At 40.9% G+C, this 22,702-nt stretch overlaps 1 pseudogene; it reads right to left on the reverse strand.

Moving 5' to 3' along the window:
- Positions 1–355: 355 nt before the first annotated feature.
- The window catches only part of LOC114702838, a 52,222-nt pseudogene continuing 29,875 nt past the window's right edge, over positions 356–22,702 (reverse strand).

A 22,702-nucleotide genomic window follows, 5' to 3' on the forward strand; every position in this document is an offset into this window, starting at 1 on the left:
ATAAACCCCTCTATCTACCCCACGTGAGTTGAATGCAAATCTTGTTTTTTGGTATGAATAATTAGATTCTTGATCTTATGTAAAGTGTGACAATATTCTTGAGAAGTTTCCAGCTATGACTGAATGAAAAGATCACCAAATCTTCCTACCAACAGTCACTATAAAGCTGGGTTTTTTTAAATGACGTTTTTCAAAGCCTAAAGTCATCAACTATTTTGGAAATGTTTCATTTAAAAAAAAAAAAACCAGTGAACTGGAGTTGGAACAGAAGAAATCGATGGCATGCTGACCTTAGGGTGATGGCTCACCACGCAGACAAATGAAGTCATGAGCACGAGCAGGTCCTCTGGCCCCGTCAAGGGAACTCCCCGGATGTGCAGCGGTGGGGACTGCCCAGGACCAGCTGCACTGTCACTGGAGGTAGCTGTTTAACACCGGCCAAGGGAATGAGACGTACTAGGTCAGACTCTCCTATACCGAGGTTACAGCCATAATTGTGACAAGCATAGTTCTGGGCGGAGCTTGAGAGGGCAGAAGCTTCTTGTCCAGTCCTTAGGTTGTGTGCAGTACCTAGAACAAATAAAAACCTGCAGCAGTCTTTAGAACAATCTAAACTTGAATTCACTTCTGAACACATACACAGGTCTATTAGCAGAAAAAGGAAGACGTTGACTCACCAACAGGTATGCAGAAACAAGCCAAGCTGCCAGGAAGCCATCTTTTCTTAAAAACAGGCTTTAAAGAGACAATGAAGCAGGGCATGGTGGCGCATGCCTTTGATCCCAGCACTTGGGAGACAGAGACAGGAGGAGCTTTGTGAGTTCGAGGCCAGCCTGGTCTACAAAGTGAGTTCCAGGAGAGCCAGGCTACACAGAGAAACCAGAAAGAGAGAGAGAGACAGAGACAGGGACAGAGAGAGACAGAGAGACAGAGACAAAATATACAACATAAACATCACTTTTTCATATTGATTTTTATGATTTTTAATTATGTGTACTTGTGGGACAGGTATGTACACATGAATGTAGGTGCCTAAAGAGGCCAGATCCATGGGATCCACCTGGAGCCAGAGTTACAGGCAGTTGTGTCCGGGGGAACTGGACTCAGGTCCTCTATGAGAGCCGTAAGTACCTTTAACCACTGAACAATCTCTTCAGCCACTAAAGATACAAATTTCTAAAGCAGCAAAACAAGAACTGAAGGTGTAGGCCAGTTGGGTATAGTTATCGTCTAACATGTGTGAATCCATAAACCAGGCATGGCGGCACATGTCAGTAACCCCAGAACTTGGGAGGTGGGAGCAGGATGAGCAGGGCTTAAGAACAGCCTGGATTATATGAAACCTTATCTCAAAAAAATATTTAAGAAAGTATTAGATACTTGGGTGGCCATAAACCTCAGACTGGATAGGTATGGGCCTAGAGGAAAACCAACTACTTTGTTCTGCTAAAGCAGATGTTCTCAACTTGTGGGTCGTGACCCCTTGAGATTCAAATGACCCTTTTACAGGGGTCACCTAAGACCATCAGAAAACACAGATACTTACATTATGGTTCATAACAGTAGAAAAACTATAGTTCTGAAGTAGCAACAAAAATAAGTTTATGGTTGGGATCACCACAGCATGAGGAACTGTATTAAAGGGTCACAGCATTAGGAAGGTTGAGGACTGTGCTAAAAGAACATAGCAATAAAATGACTCTTAATGACGTTCTTCCATACACATAGATCAATGTCCCACGCAGCCATCATCAGAGAAGCTTCTGCCTGCAGTAGATGAGAACCAATACAGAGGTCCGCAGCTGGACAATGTGCTGAGAATGAGAGACTAAATCAGATGTCTCCATCAAATCCTGCCCCTCAGGGCTCAGGGAGCTATGCCGATGATGAGGTGGAAAGGCTGGAGGAGCCAGAGGGGATGGATGACACCAGATAACCCGTGTCGTCCAGACACACCAGGATTGACGCATGTATGAACTCACAGAGCTGAGACAGCACGTAAGGGAGGGCCTGCACAGTTTCAAGCCAGACAAGTCCCAGCACTGAGAGGAGGAAGTGGACACGAACTCTCATCTCTACCCAAGAAGCTACCTCCATTTGGTGATACCTGCTTACAAAGGAAAAACTGAGTTTTCTCCAATGGAGTCTCACTGGGTATATAAATCACACTTAAGGGCAGGCCCCACACCCAGCAGTAGATGGTCAACACAAAACAAAGGAAATGGTATTTTCATAGATTACTTTTTTGTCTCATATTGCTTTGATTGGGCGTTTTTTTACATTACTGGTCTTTTGCTTATATATTATGGTTTTTGATTTTGTTTTTTATGGGTTTTGGGTTTTTTGTGTATGTGTGTATGTATGCATACATGGGTATGCTGTGCTCTGTGTGTGTGTGTGTGCCTGTCTGTCTGTGTCTGTGTCTATATTTTCTTTGTTGTTTTTATTTTATTCTATTTTTTTTTATTTGTCTGTTTTCTAAAGAGAGAGAGATAAAAGGCATTGAGCTGAATGGGTGGGGAAGTAGGGAGTACCAGGAGGAGATGAGGGAAAGGAAATCATGATCAGAAGGATGTATTGTATGAAAAAATATTTTCAACAAAAAAGGCATATCTGGAGTAAGAATGTTCTCGGCAAGAGAGAAAGACTAAAGCATAGCTCTAAGCTGGAAGCATATTGGAGTACGACAAGTTACGAGAGTCAGTGCTCCGTCAGCATTGTCAGGGCCAACGGGTCTGCAGCGGGAGTTCCAGGACAGCCAGGCTGTTACACAGAGAAACCCTGTCTTGGAAAACAAACAAAAGAAAAGAAAGAAGGAAGGAAGGGAGGGAGGGAGGGAGGGAGGGAGGGAGGGAGGGAGGAGCAAAGAAATGAAAGGAAAGGAAAGGAAAGGAAAGAGAGAGCGAAGGAAAGAAAGGAAGGAAGGGAGGGAGAGAGAGAGAGAGAGAGAGAGAGAGAATGCTGCAATGTGATAAAGCCTGATCTAGGGCGAGGGTAATGGGTGTTGAGGATGAAATGAATCCAAAGATTTTTAAGGATAAACAATGGCTTCTAAAACAGCACAATAGACTCTACACCAGTTGTAACTAAGGAACAGATCGAAGACTGTTCATAGGCTACCTGGAAGAGTAAGTGATTTCAAGTGACCCTTGGAGTTCAAGGATGAAATAAAATAACTTCAAGCATTCTAGAAGCAACGCATATGAATGTCATGCAAAAATAAGTATTGATTGCTTTATATGGGTCAGGTACCAGCCTACGTGTTGGAAGCAATAGGCCCCCTCAAAAAACTGCCACCCCTAACCAAGAAGGTATTTGCAATTGATAGCTGCTGGGAAAGGAAATCTCAAATTTTCTCCAATAGAGTGTCACTGGGGATTTCGACCATGAATTTGTGTCCATAGATCTACATCCTCTCTTTGCTAACTCTTTCCTGATTGCAGGCTTGCACTGTTAGCAATGAATCATTGCTGAACAGTTCTAAGAAGAGGCAGGCTATGGTGTCAGAGTGGGGTTTCAGGAAATCAGGTGGTGCTATAGAGGACAGGAGGGAGGAAGTTAAGGCTTGGAGAGCAGGAATCACCTCGGAAGGTCTATGGGAAGGAGCTCTCAATTCAGTTTGGATTCTGAAACTGAGTCCTTGTCACCTGGGGCTTTGTGCCCTAGAATGACGGAACTTGAGAAGACACTTTCCAGATGAAGGAAACCTACCAATCTGAAGTTCAATAGGTACCTTTACCTTCTTTCCAGAACTTGACCTCCTGGAAAAGAATCATTTGAGAAACTCAGCTCACTAGGAAGCTGACGAGTGCTGTGTCTGTGAGAGATTAGTCTCTTAACCAGAGAAATGCCTCTCACCAATGGTGGTATTTTAGACACCAGGAAAAAGGACGGTAACAGAAAGTTTTATTTTAGGTTGGGGGTTTGGTTGTCAACCCACTAAATTAGAATGAGTTTTCCAAACACAGAGCTGTACAAAGATGGATTCTTCCTTGACAAGCATTTTGACAGAGAGTGGGAAGTGATGTTTCTTGGAATGAAGAGTTGATTTCAGATGAATTCCAGTGTCTTTTCCAGTCCTGACGTACTAGATTAAGGACGATAGTAATGAGTCCTTCCCTCCTGGCTACCTCCAAAACTCATTGGAATTTCTATTCTTTATCCTGATGGCTTCTATGAACCTGAAGCAGCTGACTCAAGGCTGGTTATTCCCCCTGGTCAATACCCTACCTAGGCCCCTAATCATCTTACAACACCATCTGCTACCATTCTAGCTTCTGACGCTGCTCATCTGCCTTGAGCGGAGACTGGAGAAAGTGAGGAATGGAACTCTATGGCGATCGGCTGCACAGAAAGGCAGCTGTGACGCACCTCTGCTTCACCAGAACTGGGAAGGGTGGGTCGGGGCTGGGGAACTGATCTACTTGGAGCCTGCTTGAACTGCCACCTGGAAACACCCCCAAAAGACAGCTGAATATTTGTCATCTTCTCCAGCTAAGACATGGAATCAACTTCAGCCTAAGAAATGGTCGGCTATTTATGTCTAGGGTCACTTAAAGATTAGATAAAGTTACATACTACATCCATATGCTAAATATTGGAGGTGATTCTCAGCTATAAATGAGAATTCGTATAGGAGATGCATAATTTACTGGACCTATCTACATTACAACTCACTACAATAATGTACTTACAATATTCACAGAATCTTCAGTTAGTCCACTGTCATACATTCCCTCAGGTCTCATGCTTCAGCTTGCCCTCTCCCTCTCCCTCTCCCTCTCCCTCCCCCTCCCCCTCCCCCTCCCCCTCCCCCCCCCTCTCTCTCTCTCTCACACACACACACACACACACTTACATGCTACCCACACTTATTGAAATGTCACACACATTCATTCAGATTTAGTCATCAAGTTTCATGTCTCCCTTATCCAGCTGTCAGCTCTGATCACCTAAATGTCACACATTCATACTTACTCAGAGGCCACACAGTCCTCAGACAATGCTGTTGCATGTACTGCACATACTACCCATACTCCTTGGTACATTATGCATGGAGGCATCCTCAGATATCTGGCTTTTCAAAGTGTGGTCTCTATACCAGCAGCATTAAAATTACTTGGGAGACTGAAAAAAATGTAGAATCTCATGTCCCACTCAGCTATGATGAACTAAAATCTGCATTTCAACAAGACTCCTAGGTGAGTCATATGCACATTAGCAGTAGAAAGCACTAACATCAGGACTAACTCTCATTAACCATCATATTTCAAGTGCCTATCAGGTGCTCAATAAATGGCTTTTAAATAAATTAGTGACACATTCTTATGTCAACCATGCTCATCAAAATGTTCCTTCTTGTAATTACACTCTGAAGTATATTTCTGAAAGAAAGTCTTGCTCTTGCGTGTCTAGGGAGAAATGCAAAGGAATGCTCACTGGGAAAAATAAGAAACCAGAGCGATGACTATTAATAAAGTATTTATTATCTGTTCTGTGGTAGTAATGAGTGAAAAGGACAGACACTATTACAGATGAAAGTATAATCATGAGTGAAAAACAATCAAGTTATAGAATGATAAAATTACATACTATTTGTATTTAATTGGAGAACAATACACAGTATTACTTATGGATACATTAATGTGCAATGAAAATATAAAACTTATCAGAAAAAAAACAAGTTCAGGGTACTGAATTTCACATGTGTGAAAGAAAAGAATTAGGAACATTCTGGCAGTGGTGGGACACCTTTAATCCCAGCACTCGGGAGGCAGAAACAGGCAGAGCTCTGTGAGTTCGAGGCCAGCCTGGTCTACAGAGTGAGTTCCAGGACAGCCAGGGCTGTTACACAAAGAAACCCTGTCTTGAAAAACCAAAAAGAAGTAAACTTGGTGAGTCTGAGGGCAGAAGTGGGTGCAGTGCTATTCCCTGTTTTGTGAACATTTAATTGCACAAGACAAAAACATGAATGAGAAGAAAAGAAGACATTCTGCTAATCTTTGATGTTTCATCTCCTCAAAAATTCAGCATTTCTTCTTCCACTGTATTTCCCAGGAATTTTTCATTTTCTCTAGCCAGTTGGTTGGTCACTCTTCATTCCATTCCTAGGCTGGCACCTGCTCCCACAAACACTTGATTCCTATGGCTTTGAGCTGAACCCCTGGCGGGGCTCATAATGTGCCCTTTTGCTTCCTACTGGCCCTTTGTGGGCTAGCATCAGCCAGGACACTTAATAATGGCTACATGAAAGAGACTCCAGAGGATGCTCCTTCCCAGATCACTCTTGCATCACTAATAATTCATATTCACACTCGTGTTTCATGCTCATTCAGAAGGCAACGCACAAATGTTTTGATTGTACTCCTCTCTCATTCCCATTCCTCTAGTCACAGGCCTGTTCAACACTACTTTCTTTTGGTAATTGTCTTATAGTGTCAAAAAGCTGTATATTAGAAATTCTGTGCTTCTTCCACAGTGGCATGCCACATGCCCCTAGTCAAACATCTTTATCTCCCACATATGTTTACATGCTTTTCATTGACAAGCAACTTATATTTGTTCTTAAAAATTATTGGAGGAAACATCTATCCCATCTGTGACCTGCTGGAGCACGGTGGGGCTGGAGGAACAGTCCTGTGGACCCACCCAGGGCTGCAGAATCTCTGAGACACAGGGCAGAAATGGGATGTTCAAGAAGAATCTTAGTGAGGGCCCAGCATCGATGGTGCAGCAGAGACCAGGGGCCTCGAACCAGACCAATGATTCTTTGTGATAAACACCTGCATGTAAAAATATATGGATGAAGGGGTTTACTGCGTGACTCACTGTGTCACACCGCAGCTTCCATGACCAGGTTTTCCCTTCTTCCTTTTTTCTTTCTTTTTCCCCCCTTTTCCTCTTAAATTTTATTTTGTTTTATTTTGGGGTGGGGAGAGAGGGACATGATGTGAACATGAGTGGGACAGGGGGGCATGATGTGAAAGACACAAAGGATAAATAAAAATAAGTGAATAAATGGCTGGAGGAGGATGAGCTAGTTCAGTGGTTGAGCATTTGCAGCTCCTTCAGAGAACCCATGTTCAATTCCCAGCACCTATAGGATGGTTCACAATTATATGTAACTCCAGCCCCAGGTCAAAAATGACCTGAAACAAGAGGAGAGACTAGTAGGGACAGGGGGGATGCAGGAGGTGGCAGGGGCTTCAACGATAACATGGAATGAAGGTTGGACATTCAATGTGTGATACACACATGTATGAAGATGACATAGCAGAGGCCATTACTTTGTAAAATGAACATGAATCAAATAATAAAATCAAAAATAAACATGTGTATTTTTAGACTAACATTCTATCTAGTTTCACATAACTCAAACTGCATGTCACCATCATTATAGAGACTAGATCTCGGATCATCTCCAAAGCTCTATGGTGTTGGAAGCTACTATCATACAATTGTTGTATTCTTGGTAGAGCAGTGTATATACTATTATCAAGGACAAGTTTGAACATTGTTATCTCTGGACCTTTGATTGCTTTAACTCTAAGTTTCCATCTTGAACTTGTACTTCTGTGTCTTTGATGTTCCACATTTGTAGCATCCAACTCCCTTATCTTACGTATTCTCTCCTACTTGGGCCAATTGATCGATCTTATACAGAACATCATTAGGACACGGCCACTGGGAATGGGACCACTGGGAATGGGAATGCTTAGGTGTATGGGAGGTTCTCCTGGGACTGCGGGATCAAGCCTGAAATGCTGCCACTGCTGCTTTTTCTCCCCTTTTCTGTCATCTGCTCACTAATTAATACAGAAAGGTTTGGTGATTTTTTTAAATGCTGAATGTATCCACAAAGGGGATCTGCAGGGCAAAGGGCCAAGTTATGACTTAATCTAATTCAACAACAACAACAACAAAACCACCTGAAATCATAACTCCTCCAGATTTCTCAGGGGCAGGCTATGTGTGCCTTGATATCCCATTGTGCGCCATTATATTGGAACCACACTGTGGGCTTTACATCATGATGAAAATCCAGGTATCCCCTATGCCATACAGAAATGGAAGCGACATTTAAAACTTTCCAAAATTTTTTATGCTAAAGATAAAAAAAAAAAAGCCTATAGGCAACTTACTTCGAGTTATGTCAGGTTTCTGCCTATTTTAAACTGTGAAATCACTGGGTATCGCAGACCGTGAAGTAGCTTCAGCTCCTAAAAAAAAGAGTTACAACTAACAGTCACTTAGGTGACAACCAAATTGTGCTCCCCTCAAAAAGAGCAATCCCTGTGCTCCTCAGTTTGCATTTCTGTAGGATAAGAACCGCGGCAACAACACGTTCAGCTGATAATTATGCAATTGTGCTAGTACTTCATTAATTCAAAAGCACTTTGTGAGAAAATGTAAGTATGGCTTCCAATAGGAATGCGATTCCTGGTCTTGGTACCAAGCTGGCAGATTTGAGTTTGCAAAGAACACGAGGCTTTCAAGTTAAATCATTTGTCACCAGAACTTTAATCCCAATGATTCTCTCAAACATTACAAATGACAGCATGGAGGGGCTGGGGAAAACTTGTATGCTACCTAACAAAGTCAGCTCCACAATGACCCTCAAATTGGCATTTGAATGAGAATGTCTCCCTTAGGCTCCTGTATTTGAATACCTGGACCCAAGTTGGCAGTGCTTTGGCGGGGTGGGGGTGGGGGTGGGGAGGGTGGGGGGTGGGGGGGTGGGGGGGTGGGGGGTGGGGGGGGTGGGGGGGTGGGGGGGGTGGGGGGTGGGGGGGCGTGTTGGCAATGCTTTGGGGGAGGTTTAGAAAGTGTGGCCTTGCTGGGTGAAGTAGGCAGCTTGGGCCAACCCTCACAACAAAAATCCCCTTCCTCTTCAGTTTCCTCTCTCTGCTTCTGCTTGCCCTTCAAGATGTGAGCTCAGCTTCCTGCTCCCGCAGTCCTCCTTGCTGGCTGCTGCTTCCCCGCCATGATGGACTATTAGCCTTCTGGAACCATGTCTTCGTCACTGTTCTTTTGCTAGGAAGAGACATCTTGATCACAGCAACTCTTACGAAAAGAAAGCATTAACTGGGGCTTGCTTATGGTTTCAGAAGGTTAGTCCCGTACTGTCAAGGCAGGGAGCACCGAGGCATGCAGACAGGCACTGGAGCAGTACTGAGCTACACCCTGATCCATAGGCAAAGAGAGAGACTCTGTCCTTGGCATGGGCTTTGGAAACCTCAAGGCCTACCTCCAGTGTCCTGGCTGGTTTTGTGTCAATTTGACACAAGCTAGAGTCATCAGAGAGGAAGGAGCCTCAGTTGAGGAAATGCCTCTATGACATCCAGCTATAAGCATTTTCTCAATTAGTGATCCATGGGGGGAAGGCCCAGCCCATTGTCGGTGGTGCCGTCCCTGGGCTGTTGGTCCTGGGTTTTATAAGAAAGCAGGCTGTGCAAGCCAGGGGAAGCAAGCCAATAAGCAGAGGCCACACACCTCTGTGGCCTCTGCGTCCTGCCTCCAGGATCCTGCTCTGTTTGAGTTCCTGTCCTGACTTTCTTCAGTGATGACAGCAATGTGGAAGTGTAAAACAAATAAACACTTTCCTCCCCAACTTGATTTTTGGTCATGGTGTTTTCTCACAATAATAGAAACCCTAACTGAGACACCCAATGACACACTTCCCCCAACAAGGCCACACCTCCTAAACCTTTCAAATGGTGCCGGTTCCTGGTGACTAAGAATTCAAATCTATGTGCCTACAGGGGCCATTCTCTTTCAAACCACCACAACTGTAAGCCATAATAAATCTCTCTTCTATAAATTGTCTTAGTCATGGTGTTTTATTACAGCAAAGTAACTAATACATTGGTCTTTTGAAGTCTCCAATTTTCAGATAAAGACTATTGTAAACAGTTAGGTATTCATCTATTGCAATCATGTAAGGAAACTCTTAGCCTGACTACAGACGCAACAGCCCCTGCCCCCCACGGTAATAATTGGTGAAGGATAGTAATAATGTGTCCCTCCAGGTGCCAAAACAACAGCATCTTGGGACATATCCTTATCCATTGATTATCCCAACCCGTTTGCTAAGGGGGAGACCTGGTTTAGTTACATCTTCTAGCTGCACAATCGGAGTCAGATAAATTTGATCACCATCTTCCAGGCCAACCTTGACATGATTATTCCAACCACCTTGTTTATTTCGTCACCGGCAGGTGAGGTATCAACTCTGTGCAAGAGCTCCATAGCGCGAAGCAGCTAATCCTTCCGAGTGTGTCTCTATAGCTCGCTCACTCAGCGCTTGACCGCTGGCACCCGACTAACAGGGTGACACAATCTTGCCTTCAAACCATTGTTGGAACGAGTCGAACTTTCCTCATCTTAAGACAAACTATCTTGAAGCTAGACGCTTTCATACAATGGATAGTTGGCGGTGTATATTGACAATAAGTTCCTATTATTTTGGTCCAAATAAAGTGTTTTTTTCTATTTCTGCTTCTCCTTTAGCCTTTCAGAGATTGAAGAAAAAAGATCAATTCTCATAACTGTATGTTTAAATCATAAACTCCTCAAGTTTTCTTTTTCTTATAGTTTTTATATGCAATTTTATGATTTATTGATCACCAATCAAATGGTAAAACTAATGACAAGACAGTCGAGAGAGTACTCTTGTCACAGCTCTTACTGATAGAATTATTCCCATATGTATATCAATTCTCCTGTACCATATAAACCAATAAAACTCGAACATTGTATTTGCAGCTTTGCTATCAGATGTTTCAATTTCTATACCCTGATAAATACTTGAGTACCATCATCCTTATATATTTAATTATAAAGGTAGTTGGGTCATTTAGTTACTTCTGTTATCCATAATAGATTTCGTGCCTTCATTGCTTTGAGGCCTGGTGAAGAAGTCAGGGTCATAAGTCAATAATTCAGTAGGTGTTGAAGTGAATTGCTCACTCATAGCCAGTGAGCAAACACTGAGAGAAAAGGGGATGTTTCTTGTTTCAAATAATCCCCTGATATGGCACATCCTCAGAGGCCTAATCATCCTCCTACCACGAGACATTTCCTTATAAAGGATTGCTCACTTTCCTGATTCATGTCACACTGGGCTAACCGAATTATTTATACACACCATCTTGGGATGTTATGTGAGACTCAAACTACACCAGCAGCAAATTGTTAGACATAACTTTAAAACAATGGTGTCCTGAGCTGTCATACATTGATCTCCCTAACCAGACACCTCATATAAGTCAGTGCTTCTTGTAAGACTGGAAGACCACACAAGACTGAGAATAATAATAAATGGATAGCTTGGCAATGAGTCACTATGCGTAAACGAGCTAGATTAATGATTTAACTGTCCCGTTGTTAGCTAATGTTAAAGAATTGTCAGGGTGTTTCAAACCTAGAGTTTGTTTGGTGATGGTCTGCTATAGTTAGCCAGCTTTGTTTTTTGGGATGCCCTCCCTGTCTTCTTCTTCTACAGCCTCGGAACTACAAGTGGACTAACTCTAACTCATAAGATGACACAATCTTAGATATACCTTTCCTGGCAGTTGATTCTTTTTTTTTTTTTTTTTTTTTTTTGTGATAATATACTTTTTTTTATTTTACAATACCATCAATTCTATCATATCAGCCATGGGTTCCCGCATTCCTCCCCCTCCAGCCCTCCCTTACCTCATCCAGCCCACCTCTTCCCAATTTCCCACCTCCCTTCGCTAGACAAGTCTCCCGAGGACTGTGTATATCAATCTTGGTAGAGTCTCAGTCCAAGTGATGGTCCATGTCCCTTCCGTCCAGACTTATATAGCCCAAGTTGTCCCTTGGCACTATAGTTCCTGTTTCACAACAGCCAATTCATGCATTGAGCACAGCTTGGTCCCACTGCCTAGATGCCTCCCACAAAATACTGATCAAGCCAATCAATGATCTCACCTATTCAGAGGGCGTGTCCAAGTTCTGGGAGCCCCTCAGCCTTTGGTTCAATAGTTCATGTGTTTCTATTCATTTGGCCTATTTTTTTTTTTCCAATAATTGAGTAAAACTGAAATTTATATAGAGCCACAGTCGTCCTAGGGACCTTCCATGCGTGATATTATATCTCTATACTGAGGCCTTTATGATCTATAATGGGTTGTGGTTCTGTATTGTTCACTTTTATTGCTAGAATCCTACCAGATGAGTGAGTACATACCAGAGGTAGCGCTGTCACTTCTGGGTCAATCTTGGGTTGAGCTGCCAGTGTGTCTCACAGTGGTGTATGATTTTCTCTAAGCCTTATCATCATCATTCTTGCCTGCAAATTTCTCCGCCTCACCTCTCGTCTCCTCATTGTCTTTTGCGTGTACTGCAGCTTTGTTCTAATTGGTACTCTTCCTGCTTCTCAACTTGTGTATTTTGTGTATTTCGCAGTCACATTTTTTTCATCCATTCTTGCCGTTGATGGGCAATCTAGGCTGTTTCCAGGTTCTGGCTTATTACAAACTAGTGCTAACTATGAACATAGATGAGCATGTATTTATGGTATGTATCAGCATTCTTTGGGTATATGCCCAAGAGTGGTATGGCTGGGTCTTGAGTAGTTCGATCTAATTATTCTGAGAAACCGCCATAACTGATTTCCACAGTGTTGTACAAGTTTACTTCCCACCAACAGTGGGGAGTGTTCCTATTTGCTTCACAATCCTCTCCAACAATTGGGTTGTCATCTGGTGTTTTTGATTTCTTCGTGTTAGCTATCATTTCTTAATTCCCGATCCATTAGACATATGCCGGTAGGTATCCTTTTAAGTTACGCTCGGTTTTTTCCGGAATTGTACTGTCATTTCTACATCGATTGATTAGACCCGGTATTCATATTGAAGCTATTGTTTCTATATTGCTACCTCTTACTACTGTGAGCCTTGCTAGTTCTTAGTTTTGTGATGAAATATTCTCTACTGTTGAGACTTCCTCGGGTTTAGCGCATTATATTTAAATTCATGGTCGACATGTTCTCAGCACTGACTTTCTCTTGTAATGTTCTAGTTGTCTTGAGTTCTTCATATAGTAAACAGACCACTGTGGATGTAGATTCATACATGTTTCCTACGTCGTTGCAGTATTGGGATTTGGCTGAAGGATACTTATATCGGCAATTCGTTCAGGGCTGACACGCTTTTATTGTTCTTTGAGTGTACTGTGTTGACTGTGTCTTTTGTCCCGTGCGAAAAGAGCTCTCTCTTTCAGTGTGTGTGAGATGGTCCCATTTATAATTGGTTGTGACTCTAGGGTCTCTGCTGGGCTTCCTGATCTGGATGGTTTTATTCTACTTTAGCATCGTTTTTTCGTTAAATTTTATTTATAAAAACATATTTTACCTTAATTAGGTTGGTTTGTGCGGCACAGTGAGGATGGTCTCCAACCTGCACACCTTATTGCTTGGACCTGATGTTGGTTGCCAGCAGTCTACTACGTAAGGTAGCTTCACTTGAGTGTTCATACTGCTTTTTCCTAGAGAGCTATCATAATGTTGTGCACACGTAGATGGAGTCGTTCTCTAATGAAGTTTTTGATCCCACTGGTATGTGTGTAAGGAGTTTTGTGCACTGGTGCGAATACTAGACCTATGGGATTCTGATGTGTGAGATTCTTATAACTATATCTGGAACTACTTCTCATGCATAATGGCGCCAGTACGCCAATAAACTTCTTGATCTACAGTGAATACTCTCTTTGCTCTCCATCTTAGTGTTCAATATTGTTTGTGTTGTGAAGTCTCCTTAATTGTCTCACAATAGTGACGATGTACTGGAGTAGCTAGTTTCATCAAGTGCAGGTTGCGTTTGTGTTGCGATCTTTTGATAAGTTGTTGAAATCTGTACCTTATGTTAATATTCCGCTCTTATTCTCTCTAGTTATTGTTATATTGTGAGAGACAAAGGGAGCGTTATTTTCCTCGTAGAGCATACTGTGTGCAGCTGTCTGCGAACTCACTTGTGGGATAAGCTCCCGAGTTGGACAGGTCAACTGGTTGCTCTCATTGATCACACAGAGAAGATACCCGGAGCCTGGCTTCTGAATAGTATCTACCTGTAATGCTGCTGAGGCTTTAAAATGCGTGCTGTGATGACGACAAACACAGAGACACGAACCGGCCTATTGGTGGTATTATCTTTGGATTCTACTGCAAGTTTTGAACTCTGTGGCGGAGAGTCTCAGATAAGAAGTATTCACAATATGGAGGTGACCAATTTATTGAGTGTTTGGTTTATTTTTCTTTAAACTTCGTAATATCAATCTTAATGTACTCCAAGTGGTCTGTTCTGGCAAGGACGCATCCGTATAATATTGCATTCCATAGCTACGCCTCAAACAATAGAAGAAATATATCACGGCCCTACGCATCCATAGATAGTAGCGCTGCATTAGAGCTCTGCTCCTTGCAGTTCTAGGGACATTTAATTAGATTATGTCGCCCCCAGCTACTTTCAAGTAAATATTTATTTTATATTTCTTTCTATAATAGGTACTTTCCTTTGATAATTTTAGCATGTGTTCACTCAACTGCATGTTTTTCCTAGCAGCATTTGCTTCCGCATAACGTCTTCTGGATACCTTTATCTACTCTATCTTCTCTTATATTTAGTTGATATTTGTCGATGTGGCTTTTCCTAATCTACGTATAAATTGATTCTATCCGAATATTCGGCATGGATACTATTATATATCCCTCTTTGCAGATGTATGTGGTAGTAGCCAAGACATTTCTGTTCCCTCATCATGGTTTCTTCTACATCTTAGTGTGCTTATTTATTAACTTGTCTTCGTGGATATTCAGGATATTTCATTGCTATGGTTACGTAAGCTTTAGTCTATCAAGTACTTCTCTATTGAGAAGTTATAAAAAATTCATTACAAATGACTTGTTCTGTGTCTGGATTTAAAATTATGTATACATACTAGTTCAAGCATAGGAGAGAGTCTGTTTTACATACTAGTCTATGGTATCTTTTAAATTTATTCTTTGTTTGTATGATTTTAATACTTTAGCTTGTGTATGTTATATATGTTATTGTGTTAGCATGCAGGTTGATAAGTATAGATGATGCAGGTGCCCATGGAGGTCAGAAAGCAGGGTATTTGGGCATTCTCTGGAACTAGAATTATGGAAGACATGATATAGATATTGGTGTATTGAGTTGTGGGGATTTGGATTAGACCACGAGAAGACGACAAGGAACATACCAACTTGAGCTTAACCACTGAGATCACTTTCCGCGTATATCACATATCTTTCGCATCTTTGTTTATCGCTATATGCTTTGCGTTGCTTATGTCTAGCCAGGGTTATTTGTGTATATGTTCCTGGCTGTCTGGATTGCTAGACCCAGGCCTGGTTCACCATAGTTCAGAGATATTCCGCCTGCTCTTTGCTCCACACACGTTGCTAGAATGATGAATGGTCTGTGGCCGAGTGCTAAGACCAAACAACTTATATGGTGTTAAATATTAATATTTGTGTTTATTTCACTGGTATGTTTCTAGGATTGTCACTCAGTGTGAAACAGCATGTTATTATTGTGAAGGTTCAGAACAATTTTTGAGAAGTCAGATTTTCTTTCTTCCACTTCCAGTGTGCTCTCACAGTGTAAACTCAGGTTTTCCTCACATATAGAGAAAATGCTCGTGGTCTCACACAACACTTCACTGAACTTTCCGTCTCATCCAGCCCATATTATATTGGCATCGTCATTTACTATTGCCTTGTCGATAATCAAGTTTGTACAATTATAGTTGATATCAATGGGTCATATGAGGAATTCAAAAAAATGTTTATGAGATATTAAACATAGAAAACTCAATTAAAGTACCTTTTTAAGTGCTAGGAGAATACTCTCGCGATATTTTGGTGAGCGTTGCAAAGAAAACACCTTTCAGTTAAGAATCAAACTCTCTCCTGTGAGCTCACAGAGGCCATAGGACCTTCAGGGATCAGATCCTTCAATCCAAGCTTAGCAACGGCAAGCGTATATTTCAACTCCACTGAGATCTATCTTTCTGCAGCCTCCTATGGCCTCGATCCTTGAATTGTTTGTCTTACTTTTGCCGATAACAGCTTCAGAGTTTCAGGTATTCATTAAGGTCTTTGATTCATTTGGAATTGAGTTTTATGTAAGGTAAGAAAAAGGAATCTGCTTTCATTCTTCCACATACGGACATTGTTTTCTCAGCATTGTTTGTTGAAAAGCCTGTCTTTTCTTTTTATGTATATTTTGCAACTTTATAAAAATCAGGTGGTTGTATCTGCAAGGGTTTATATCTAGACCATCTATTCTTTCTATTCCATCGAGCTGATTTTGTGTGAGTGCCATGCAGTTTTTATGACTTTGTACTTTTTGCTCAAGATTGCTTTGGCTATCCAGGGTCTTTTATGCTTGCATATGAATTTTAATATATGCCCCCCAATTTCTCTGAAGAATGAGACTGAAATTTTAAAGGAATTGCACTATAACCGTAGAATGTTTATGACAAAATATCCATTTCCACAGTATTATATCTTCCAATTCATACGCATAGGAAGTCTTTTCATCTTCTAGTGTCTTCCATTTCCTTCTGCAGTATTTTAAATTTTTCATTGTAGAGTTCTTTCACTTCCATGATGAGGCTTATTCCAAGGTAATTTTTGAGGCAATTCTGAAACTGTTTTTTCTAATTTATTTCTCAGTATATTTCTTATTGGTATATGTCTGAGTCAATGTTTTATTGATGTGAAAAGAAACCGTGACCATGGCAACTCTTATAAAGGAAAACATTTAATTGGGGCTGACTTACAGCTCAGAGGTCTAGTCCATTATCATCATGGTGGGAAGCATGGAGACACAAAGGCAGACATGGTTTTGGAGAAGTAGCTGAGAGCTCTACATCTGGATCTACATGCAGCAGGAAGAAAGAGTGAGATGCTGGGCCTGGCTTAAATTTCTGAAACCTCAAAGCATTCCCCTAGTGACACACTTCCTCCAACAAAGCCACACCTCCTAATAGTGCCACTCCCTAATGACCAAGCATTCAAATCTATGAGTCTATGGGTCCATTCCTACTGAAACCACCACAGTATATAAGAAGGCTACTGACTTTTGTGTGTCAATTGTGTATTTATCACTGTGCAGAGAGTGTTCATTGGATCTACGAGTTTTCTGGTGGAATTCCTAAGCTCTCTTATGTGTAGACTCCTCTCATCTGCAAAAGGAGATATTTTGACAACTTCCTTTCTTATTTATATCCCTTTTATTTCTCTCTCCTATCTTATTACTTTAGATAAGACTTCAAGCACTGTTGAATAAGAGTACAGAAAGTGGCTGGGAGGTGGTGGCACACGCCTTTAATCCCAGCACTCAGGAGGTAGAAGCAGGCAGATCTTTGTGAGTTCGAGGGCAGCCTGGTCTACAGAGCGAGTTCCAGGACAGCCAGGACTGTTACACAGAGAAACCCTATCTCAAGGGGGAAAAGTGTACAGAAAGTATGCCTCCCTGTCTTATTTCTGATTTCAATTGAAATGCTTCAACTTTTCCCTATTTAATAGAATGTTGTATGTTATTTCATTTTCCTGTATGTGTTAATACTTATTTTGTGTCTTATTATATGATGTATTTTAGAGAAGTTTCCATGGCTGCTGAGATGGATAAAATGCTCTGTAGATGTGTATTAGGTCCATTTGATCTATTATGGCATTTAACTTGGGTTTTTCTCTATTTTGTGTCATGAAGACCTTTCCATTGATGAAATAAAGGTACTGAAGTTGCTTATTGTTATTGTGTTGGGGTTAATCTTTTTTTAAACACACAATGCTGTTTGCCTTATGAAATTTGGTACGCCAATGCATATATTTTTAGAATTATAACATACATTGTTCCTTTCATCAGTGTGAAATAACCCTCATTACTTCTTCCAAGTAATTTGGTTCAAAGTTTATCTTGTCAAATATTAGAGCAGGAAGCTTTACTTGCTTTCTATTTCCACATGCTTGGAATGCCTTTTCCATCTTTTCACCCTTGGGTTACATTTGTCTTTGTTAATAGAATATTTTCCTTGGAGCAACCAGTAGATGAATTCTGTTTTAATCAATCTGCTAGTCTGTGTCTTTTGAATGGGAGAATTTAGTTAATCAATATTGAAAGTTATCATTAATAAGGGTATATTAATTCCTGTCACTGTGTTGATTGTGTAGTGTTTGGTGTCTTCCTCTTCTTCATCTGTCCAGTTCTTGTAATGTGGTTTATTCTAGCCTGGTATCTTCTGGATGTGTTTATCTTTGTCTTCAATCTAAAGCATTCCTCTAAGTATCCACTCTACTTCTGGTTTTGTGATTATGAATTGCTTTAGTTTGTGTTACTGATAAAAAATAATCTTTCTCCTTCAATTATTATAGATAGTTTTGCCCAATATAGTAACCTGAGTTGGCAATTATTCTCTTTCAATACTTGACATGCATCTTTCTATGTTCTATTGGCTTTGGGGGTTCTGTTGAAAAATCTGAGAAATCTGTGATTTGAATAGGCTTGTCTTTATATGCCACTTGGTGCTTCTTTCTTGTAACCTTCAGTGTTTTCCTTTGTTCTCTATGCTTGGTGTTTTAGTCACAATATGATATGGGGAGGTTCTTTTCTGGTCTTGTGTGTTTGTTGTTCTAAATTCCTCCTCAATCTGGATTGTCATCTCTTCCTCTAAATTTAGGAATTTTTTTCAGCTATTGTTTAGCTTAATATACTGTTTAAGCCTTTAGCCTGGAGTTCTTCGCCATCTTTTATTCCTATGATTCTTATATTTCCCATAGAGCTCTTCTATTGTGTTCATATTTTCTTATCATTTATCTTTGTTGATGTTTGAGTGTTCAACCTTGTCTGACCTTGATAATATTATATCTTCTACTTGATCCATTCCATAAGTGAGGTTTTCTACAGAGTTTTTTACTTGAAGTACTAAGTTTTTCATTTTTAAAATGTCAATTTGATATTTTAGTTGAATTCCTGTTTCATCTCCTGTATTTATTTACTTGAGTATGTGTTTATACTCTATTTTAATTCATTTAGAAGTTTAATTGTATCCTATTTGACTTTATCAAATATTCTTATAATCATTCTTTTGAATTCCTTGTCTAATTCATTCCCATTAGTATCCATTACTGTGAAATTGGTATTTTTAGGGCCATACTGCCTTGACTTTTTTGTGTTTCTTATATTTTGGCCTTTAGATCATTTCACTGACTAGAATTTTTTGACCATCTGCCTTTTTTCAGTTGAAAGTGGTTTTCAAATAGAGCAGTGGAAGGTTTTTCGTACGTATTTCAAGTAGGTTGAGTAAGACAGGGGTTAGCATTAAATTGACTGACAAAAACCTAAGCCAATAAATAGCTGGGAGGGGAGAGGTTGGGCTATGGTTAGGGTCTACAGGGTTTAAAGATTATTAAAGCTATGGTATTATAATCAACAAGTGAAAAGAGAACACAGGAAAGATGGAGAGAGTTAATGGAGTACAAATGAGAAGAAAGCATATGGGCTCCATGTAGGAAGAACAGTAGCAAGTACACACCCGAATGGGTACAGAACAATCCAAACCAGCTGAACAATATACAGACTAAAACAAGATTATTATGAGATACTTATACGAAAGTGAAGATTAAAAAGTTTCAACAATATCCAAAAGACCAAGTTTACTAAAAGAACAGTGGATTTGAACAGCGCAGCAGTCTACATCTGCGACAGCTGATAAAGCAGAGTGTGCAGATGAGGAGAGTGGAATTTGCAATCCCAGTTCAAGCCTAGAAAACCAGTTTCGGAGAGTGTGTTGCTGCGGTGATGTTTACACACATTGCTCTTTAGATCTGGTGTCTAGTACAACTGTGCTGAGCTGAGTAACGGAGTTCTTCATTCCATCATTGATGTTCTCCATGGGTTGGCAGCAGCACTGGTATTAGGAAGGGAGGAGAACCTTACTGAGGCTCCTGCTGACCTCAGCAGGAGTTTTTGCTGGGAGACTGCATATCACACTTCAGCCCCAGGTCCGCACCAAGACTGAACCCCAGGCTCTCTATCCATGGAGATGTATTGGACTGTTCGTTTCTCCCAGATTCTGCAGCCACACTCCCCTCTGACTGCCATAGAAGTGTTGGAGGATGTACTGGCTGGTTTTGTGCATCAACTTGACACAAGCTAGAATCATCAGAGAGGAAGGAGCCTCGGTTGAGGAAATGCCTCCATGCAGTCCAGCTATAAGGCATTTTCTTAATTAGTGATTGATGGGGAAGGGCCTAGAACATGGTGGGTGGTGCCATCCCTGGGCTGTTGGTCCTGGCTTCTATAAGAAAGCAGACTGAGCAAGTCAGAGCAAGCAAGTCTGTAAGCAGCCCCTCTCCATGGCCTCTGCATCAGTTCCTGCCTCCAGGATCCTGCCCTGTTTGAGTTCCTGTGCTGACTTCCTTCAGTGATGAACAGCAGTGTGGAAGTGTAAACTGAATAAACCCTTTCATCCCCAACTTGCTTTTTGGTCGTGGTGTTTTGTCACAGCAATAGAAACTCAACTAAGACTGCAGAGGAGAGGATGCAAGCCATTGTCTTGCTCTTGCCATTGACTTCAGGGGGAACCCTACATGCTGAGGCTGAACTGCTGCTTCAACTTCTTCAGTTCTGAAGGATAATCATCAGTGTGCTCAATCCTTGGCCATCAGTGAATTGTTCCCTCAATGGCAATGTGTGCTGGACATCACTTCCCCTGGAGTTTCCATCTGTCTCAACCCACTGCTTGGTACATGGGCACTATCTCATGTCTGCTCCTATGCACTTCTCCATGAAGACATCACCTGACTTGATCAATGTATTTGCACCTATTATCTCGTGCAGGAATAAATAATAGTGTGTGCTATTCTAACTTGTTTTCTTTCACCAAGTCAAATCAATGGGGCTTTTGATCAACCATTCTTATCCAGAAGTCTCCAGCTAAAACATATTTAAAATGCACCAAGCTTATAAAGTCTCAGAAAAAAATAAACCTTGGATTTTCTGTACATAGTCCTGTCAAATAAATTTTCCCTGTGCACCACTTCTCTTGAAAACTGGCATTCTATTTCCTTTCATTTGGCTTAGATGGGCTACCAGACCCAAAGAAGGACATGGAGGCGGTGTTGACGATCTTCTCCTATCTCTGGCTACAAGTGTTCCCTTCTTGGAGTTTTGCACTGAAGTGGAGGCCTCTAGCGACAATAAGCATCTCTAGAGCACCGACCCCAGGGAGGAAGTGGGCCATGATCTCAGCTGCTTTCTTCTGCTCTTGGGCTGCAGCCCCTGTGGTTTCCATGTTGCTCTCAGACAGCATCTGCTGAGTTTAGGAGAGAGATCCTCAGATTAAATGGAAGCAAAGGCAGGAGGGTTTCCAGTACCTCGCACACTTCCAACTTGTCCAAATAGCCCAGTCCCACTCGGCTCAGTCTTCTTGCTATTGTTTCCCAAATTACCTACACAGCCTACGTGAACAGGAGGCCCTTAGAGACCCTGAATTAGAAATGTGGAGGCTCAAATTCACACACTGACAGACTACCTGTCCCTGTCCCTGTCCCTGTCCCTGTCCCTGTCCCTACTGGCTCAGTTCTCTCAGATGCTCTTGATTTCCTCATAGCCACAAATGGCCTAAATTGGCTAGCTTAAGAAACTATATCTATTGACAATTTTTTTTATCTATTGTAATTAGGAATATCGGCCAGTAATTTTTGTTACTCATGTCTTTACTTGGTTTTGGTATTAGATTTATACTTACTTTATTGAAGGAGTTTGGAAATGTTCCTTCTGTTTTTTATTTTTTTTTAATAATTTATGAAGTATTGGTTGTAGTTCTTCTTTGAAAGTCTAATATAATCCTTCTGTAAATCTACCTGGGCCTAGTTTTGTTTTAGCCTAAAGGCTGTTGTTGCTGTTTCAATCTCCTTATTTATCATAGGTCTATTTAAGTTGTTGATCTTCTTGTGACTTTGGAGGTTTAGATGGATCTAGAAATTCATCCATTTCTTTAAGATTTTCTAATTTAATAGAGTATAGGTTTTTCAAGTATTCTCTTGGAATATTCTGAATTTCTAGCATCTGTTGTAATGTTTCCCTGTTCATCTCTGATTCTGTCAATTAATGTAATTAATTTGGGTCTCTTCTCCTCCATTTTTTGGCTAACTATGCTAAAGGAAGTCAGTCTTGTTTATCTTTACAAGGAAGCAGCTATTACATCCATTGGTTCTTAGTTTATATTTCACTAATTTCTGCTCTAACTTTTATTATTTCATCCTGTCTGCCAAATTTGGATTAGGTTTGTTCTTGTTTTTCTGAATTCTTGAGTTGTATCAATAAGTCATTTCAAATACAGGCACAATAAAAATATCATCCATTAAGAAATTGGCTTTATCACAGTGATGCAGGCATGATTCAACCTATGTAAGCCAATAAATCATATAGACTTAAAGATGAAAATTACATAATCATCTTAATAAATTTAGAAAAGGATTTAACAAAATCTAACATGAATTCTTGATTAAAAAAATCCTAGAGACGGTAAGACTGGAGGGAACATATCTCAACATGATAAAGGCTATATATGAGCCAACACATATAACTTGAAGCGATCCCATTAAACACAGGAACAAGGCAGGGCTGCCTACTGACCCCACTTC

The sequence above is a fragment of the Peromyscus leucopus genome, chromosome X (genome assembly GCF_004664715.2).
Source record: "Peromyscus leucopus breed LL Stock chromosome X, UCI_PerLeu_2.1, whole genome shotgun sequence".
In the NCBI taxonomy this organism is placed as follows: Eukaryota; Metazoa; Chordata; class Mammalia; order Rodentia; family Cricetidae; genus Peromyscus; species Peromyscus leucopus.